Source organism: Rhinoderma darwinii, chromosome 3 (genome assembly GCF_050947455.1).
Source record: "Rhinoderma darwinii isolate aRhiDar2 chromosome 3, aRhiDar2.hap1, whole genome shotgun sequence".
Taxonomy (NCBI): Eukaryota; Metazoa; Chordata; class Amphibia; order Anura; family Rhinodermatidae; genus Rhinoderma; species Rhinoderma darwinii.
The window spans coordinates 32,731,578-32,739,356 of NC_134689.1; positions in this window are offsets into that span (position 1 = coordinate 32,731,578).

Consider the following 7,779-nt stretch of genomic DNA (forward strand, 5'->3'; position numbering starts at 1 on the left):
GGCAAACAATTATTTGCCAGGCCGGTTACAATCTTAGAAGTTGGTGTCCAGTTGAGGGTAACCACTTTAAGTATATGCTAACTGGTTTCGATTTTATTGGCTATGTACCGTATGGGTAGTGCTATTATCTAAAGGGTGCATGTGATAACGACTGGTTACCTTTAAATAGGTAATATTCCAGTTGTGCCTTCGGTAGCAAGAGTGCAGGTTGTTACGATGTGCTGTCACTTGCAGATCATGTGGGGTGACCACAGGGACCTCCACCCTTAAGAGGAAACTTTGAAGAGAGTATGCAGTATCTGCACAGTTCATGGATGACACTGGTGGTGAGCAAGGAAAAGTTCAAAAGGTGCCCCTTCATTTTAGCAATCAGTTAGGGTCCCAACATTCACACTCCCATTGTTAAGCAAGTGAAGGGATATCGTTGGTGTGACTGATGATGCAAAGTAAATGGCACGAATTTAAATGTACATTGACTATGGGTATAACCAGCAAAAATACTATTTTTCTGTCAATAAATTCTGAAATTGGTTGGAATAATAAAGAGCTGTTTAGACCAAATGTGGTGCCCTGACATATCTGAAGCCAGGAGGAAAAACAGTTTGATGAAATGTAACCTGGCATGCTTTTGGATTTAAAAATCAAACATGATGAAAATTACCTTCCCTTTCTATCACAGACACTGAGGACACATCCGTAGCTTCCAATTAATGACTAAATATCTGATGGAACAGACAGTAAAGTTAAATCACAGTGGTGGATGCACAGTTAGTCCACATACTAATAACCACATAGATTCGTCTCTGATCATTAATCTGTTTTCAATTCACAGCTTCTAAAGATTTTAGATTTGTATATTCATCTTTTCTTAATATCCAAGTTCAGAGTAAAAGATAGAGATAAAATTAAGACGCTTTACACTGTGCACATCTGAAACTTGGTTTGAAGCAAGAAGTCTTAATAAATAAGTAAATACTGATCAATTTGATAGAGGACACTTTAGGCTTAAGATTGTAGTCATAAAAATGCCTAAATTAAATTGTTGTATAATATATATTGTCCCTCAAATCCTAGTAAGATGTATATAACTATGGATAACTTAATAAAGAACTTACCTCACCTGATCAGTTTAGTTAAAGGAGTTGTCTGGTTTAGAAACCCAATTTTCATATACGGTATTAGGTCATTCTAAATTTATACAGTGGGGGGGGGGTGTCCCCTCAGGACCTTAATCTATTAGCGAGGGGGGAGAGCAGCTACAAAGGGAGCCTCATGCCTTGGAGTACCCAAAAATCTGTTCAGCTTATGTATAGCCTTTTGATTTCAATGAGAACATTGCAATGCATTATTTTCCCTGTAGTTGTGCTGCAGGGAAATTAAACATTTGTTGCCGATGGGACACCCTGTAATCAGAGTATAGTCAAAGAACTCTCTTAACAGAAAGGCAATGTATATAGTGGTCTAACTTAAAGGGTAACTAATCTTTTAAAAATATTTTGACTTGTCATCGTGACATGTCAGACGTTTTGATTGGTGGGGGTCCAACCGATCGCTAAAATTAAGCGTCAGAAGCGTTCGGTCAGCACTGTGCCGCTTCATTTCTGATCAGCATTCCTTGGGACTCATTTCTATTGAGCCCGTACACCGCTCTGGGGAAAGCCGATTAGAAACAAAGCAGCACAGCACTTACCTGAGCGATTCTGCCGCCTCGTTTTAGCGATCATTGGGGGTCTTAGACCCCTACAGATCAGAACTTTTAACATGTCACTATGACATTGCAAAAGTATTTTAAATGTTTATTTACACTTTAACATATTTGGTTGCAACCACTAGAAACCACATCTAAATTTTTGCATTATCAAAGTCGCAAGTATAAGTTGAAAACCCATAAGTAATAAGCTATATTTATTATATTATAGACAAATGATGGGATCTGAGTCCTGTTGCAGTTTTGTACTTCTGATACTTAAATATAAGGAATTGTCCAAGAGTGGACAATTATTATTAGTTATTTGAAATGTGGATCTAGCAATTCTCATTGTATCATGAATAATTTCTTCATTAACCCCTTAATGACGAACGACGGATATATCTGTCACCAGCAGGTTTTAGTTCACGCATAGCGACGGATATATCCGTCGCTCTGATCGGGTGGGTACTGCCAGTGTATCCACGTGATCAGCGGCAGGAGCACGGCTGTTATACACAGGCTGGCTCCTGCCGCATCTGCTGGAATCGAAGGGCACTCCGATTCTGGCCATTCAACCCATTAGATGCCGCTGTCAAAAGTGACAGCGGCATCTAATGTGTTTGCCAAAGGGAGGTAACTCCCTCTGTTATCCCATCGGCACCCCCGCAAAGAAATTGTGGTGCACCATTGGGTTTCCTTGGCAGCCGGGGGCCTAACAAAGGCCCTCAGGTCTGCCTTCAGCATCTGCGTATTAGCCCACGCCAGAGGCTTGTTAGTTTTACACTGACAGGCAATAATGCTTTGGTATACTAAGTATACCAAAGCATTATATAAGCGATCAACATATCACATGGTGAAGTCCCCTAGTGGGACAAAAAAAAGAGAAGAAGTAAAACAGTTAAATAAAGTTTACAGTAAAAATAAAACCATTTTTCTTTCCCAAAAAGTAGTTTTATTTAGTAAAAGTGTAAAAAAAATGTAACTCATACACATATATGGTATCACCATGATCGTAACGACTCAAACAATAAAGTTAATGCATTAATTAAACCGCTGAATGAACGGCGTCCAAAAAATCCCACAAAAAACAATGACAAAATTCCTTTTTTTCTCCCATTTCCACCATAAAAAACGAAATAAAAGTTAAGCAATAAGTCCCATGTACCCCAAAATGCTACCAATGAAAGCTACACCTTGTCCCGCAAAAAACAAGCCCACATATGGTTGCATCGACGGAAAAAAAAATAACTTACGGCTCTTGAAATGCAATAACAAGTATTTTTTTTTTTTATAACGTGACAAACAATTCTGGAATAGCCGTTTATTTTCAATTCTTTCCTAAAATAAAGTTAATAAAAGTTAATCAATATATATTATATGCACCCAGAAATGATGCAGTTGGAAAATACAACTCGTCCTGTAAAAACAAGCCCTTATACGGCTATGTCGACGGAATAGAAAAAAAGTTACGACTCTTAGAATGCAACAGTGAAAGAACAAAAAAGAATCCTTGGTTATTAACGCACAAAATGGACTGGTCATTAAGGGGTTAAAGATGGGTTCTTCTTTGTATAAGCAGTCCGTGCTGAAACGGGTATTCCCATCTCAGACATTGATGGCATATCCACAGAATATGTCATAAATATCTGAAATTAAAATAGCTCTTTAATACAAGAGATAGAGAAATTCATAAAAATACTATATTATATGTAAAAAAAAACAAAAAAAAACAAAAGCCATCTTGTCTTATAAAAAGACTTGTAATAAAGCTCATATGCAAGTTCTACAAGTCCGATAAGTATTTGGCTAACTTTTTGAGTTGAATAGTTTCTTGTTTTTAAAAGTTTTCTCTTAAAAATCAACAAAATAGAGTACAAATAACTTATTTTCCAAGAGTACATGACCTGAGGTTATTGCCTGACTGTTGATGAAAGCAGTAATGCACATTACCTATTGACAGTAAACTATATAGTTAGACTTGTGTTTTTGCCCCCATGTCTGGGGAGCATCTACACGCTGCACATCCTACTCTTAGTTTCCTATTTTTTTCTCCTGCTCCTTTTCACTTCCTTTATCTTATGTCAAGTAGTTACAATCGATTTTTCTTGTTACGTTATTTTTTTGTGTTGTGGTCCCTCAGGGAGTCACAGCAAGGTTTAATAAAACAGAGCTCTGCGTCTGTCTCGTTCCTAAACATGTCACAAGCTGAAGTATGTGACCTATTCATTGAGGACCATTCGACACCGAGACTTGTTCTTTTTTCACCAGCTCATAAAGGGTAGGAAAGTGAAGGGCAAGTTTCAATAATGATTTAAGCTGTGCCCCTGGGAAATGACGCAAAGGGGAAAATAGCTTAGTTGGAAGAGCCTTAACTTTAATTTCTTGACAATGAAGTTGGATATTATGCATAGTATCTGTTTAACTATAGAAGAAAAAGGCTGTCGCTATTTTCTGTCTTTATTTTTGCACTGCACAATAGAACATGTCATTATGGGGATGTGTATACATGTAATAGTCCCAGCTAGTAAGATCCTCTTTCTGGAATGTATAAAACATAAGCAGAGCTGGATTATAGGTAGGGAAAAGGGGGCAATTACCCAGAGGTCTCCTCAACAGGACTCCAGATCTTCACCGGCACTCCCCAGCAAAATGTGGGAGATTGAAAAGATATAAACTATGCCACAAATAATATAAAAGTTATAATAGAAGAAATCACTAGAAGAAATGTTTTGGTCAAGCAGGCACCATATTTGCCAAAGGAAGACCATGTGAGATGTGTTCACAGTAATTAATAAACCCAAAAGAAATACTCTAGTAGATAAAATGCTGAAAATTATGTATCATATGTATATGTATCAATCTGTATATAATGTGTTAAAAGTTGTGTGTATATATATATATATATATATATATATATATATATATATATACATAGAGAGATATATAGATAGATAGATAGATAGATAGATAGATAGATAGATAGATAGATAGATAGATAGATAGATAGATAGATAGATAGATAGATAGATAGATAGATAGATATGAGATAGATAGATAGATAGATAGATAGATAGATAGATAGATAGATAGATAGATAGATAGATAGATAGATAGATAGATAGATAGATAGATAGATAGATAGATAGATAGATAGATATGAGATAGATAGATATGAGATAGATAGATAGATAGATAGATAGATAGATAGATAGATAGATAGATAGATAGATAGATAGATAGATAGATAGATAGATAGATAGATAGATAGATAGATAGATAGATCGATAGATAGATAGATCGATAGATATGAGATATATAGATATGAGATAGATAGATAGATAGATAGATAGATAGATAGATAGATAGATAGATAGATAGATAGATAGATAGATAGATAGATAGATAGATAGATAGATAGATAGATAGATATGAGATAGATAGATAGATAGATAGATGATAGATAGATAGATAGATAGATAGATAGATAGATAGATAGATAGATAGATAGATAGATAGATAGATAGATAGATAGATAGATAGATAGATAGATATGAGATAGATAGATATGAGATAGATAGATAGATAGATAGATAGATAGATAGATAGATAGATAGATAGATAGATAGATAGATAGATCGATAGATCGATAGATATGAGATATATAGATATGAGATAGATAGATATAGATAGATAGATAGATAGATAGATAGATAGATAGATAGATAGATAGATAGATAGATAGATAGATAGATAGATAGATAGATAGATAGATAGATAGATATGAGATAGATAGATAGATAGATAGATGATAGATAGATAGATAGATAGATAGATAGATAGATAGATAGATAGATAGATAGATAGATAGATAGATAGATAGATAGATAGATAGATAGATAGATAGATATGAGATATATAGATATGAGATAGATGATAGATAGATAGATAGATAGATAGATAGATAGATAGATAGATAGATAGATAGATAGATAGATAGATAGATAGATAGATAGATAGATAGAAGATAGATAGATAGATAGATAGATAGATAGATAGATAGATAGATAGATAGATAGATAGATAGATAGATAGATAGATAGAGAGAGAGATAGATATGAGATAGATAGATAGATAGATAGATAGATAGATAGATAGATAGATAGATAGATAGATAGATAGATAGATAGATAGATAGATAGATAGATATGAGATAGATAGATATGAGATAGATAGATAGATAGATAGATAGATAGATAGATAGATAGATAGATAGATAGATAGATAGATAGATAGATAGATAGATAGATAGATAGATAGATAGAATAAATCAGGAAAGCTAAAAATTAAGATTGTGGAGTTAAACTGTAAATTATAGCACTTACTTTTTCTTCAAGTGAATGTAAAAGAAAAAAAAAAAAGATTTGACGTGGCTGTCATCTGCCCCACAAACCACTTGAATAGTATCACTCTAGTGACATTTATAGTTGTAGACATGGGGACAGAAGTCAGATTTCTCATTTATTTAAAATCCTGATCTTACTGCTAATATTCTTTCCTCTATTTTAGCTTGTTGTCACCCTATCTTCTTATTCATTGTAGTTGACCCCCTCTTGGGAGCCCATTAAATTTAAGGCACTGTGAATGCCGTAGGTCAGGGTCTGAGCAGCAATGACAGCTGTCCTAGACTCTTAGGTACAGTGTCACTGTGAGTTACATATCCCGCTGCTTCATATACTGTACAGATACCAGTTCTGGTCAACCAGATCATGAAGTCACAAGAGAGGCTGCAACAGCAAAACAGATGAAAAAATGACTTAAGAGGAAAGAAAAAATATAGAAAAATAAACACATGTATGTTGTGATCACTTAAAGAGGCTCTGTCACCAGATTTTGCAGCCCCTATCTGCTATTGCAACAGATAGGCGCTGCAATGTAGATTACAGTAACGTTTTTATTTTTAAAAAACGAGCATTTTTGGCCAAGTTATGACCATTTTCGTATTTATGCAAATGAGGCTTGCAAAAGTACAACTGGGCGTGTTGAAAAGTAAAAGTACAACTGGGCGTGTATTATGTGCGTACATCGGGGCGTGTTTACTACTTTTACTAGCTGGGCTTTCTGATGAGAAGTATCATCCACTTCTCTTCAGAACGCCCAGCTTCTGGCAGTGCAGATCTGTGACGTCACTCACAGGTCCTGCATCGTGTCGGCACCAGAGGCTACAGTTGATTCTGCAGCAGCATCAGCATTTGCAGGTAAGTAGCTACATCGACTTACCTGCAAACGCCGATGCTGCTGCAGAATCATCTGTAGCCTCTGGTGCCGACACGATGCAGGACCTGTGAGTGACGTCACAGATCTGCACTGCCAGAAGCTGGGCGTTGTGAAGAGAAGTGGATGACACTTCTATACACAACGCCCAGCTAGTAAAAGTAGTAAACACGCCCCGATGTACGCACATAATACACGCCCAGTTGTACTTTTACTTTTCAACACGCCCAGTTGTACTTTTGCAAGCCTCATTTGCATAAATACGAAAATGGTCATAACTTGGCCAAAAATGCTCGTTTTTTAAAAATAAAAACGTTACTGTAATCTACATTGCAGCGCCGATCTGCTGCAATAGCAGATAGGGGCTGCAAAATCTGGTGACAGAGCCTCTTTAATGCTCCTTTCTCCCTCTTTAAGGTGAAAAAATATATATACAATTAACCAAGGTAATTACTTTTAAGTCTATATCTTCTGTAATGTGCTTTTTGCTTATTATTGCTTCTTAAATTTTGCTGATTTTTATTTTACAAAATGATATATTTAACAAAAAAACTGACTCCATTACCATGTAATTATTTTGAATGACAATAACAAAATATTTTAAAAGGGTCTTTTTTGTTATTTTGTTGTCAGCATATTCTTTGTATTGTGAAAAGTTAGACAATTTCCTTTATACTTTTTGAATCAATTCTTCAAGGTTTTCAATATCTCTTCTTGCTGTAATTCAATAGAAACTTGTATTATTGTATTTTCTTCCAGTGGGAAAAAAAAGTCTATTCTGTGATAAGTGATGGCACACAGATGGCGCCCCATAATTT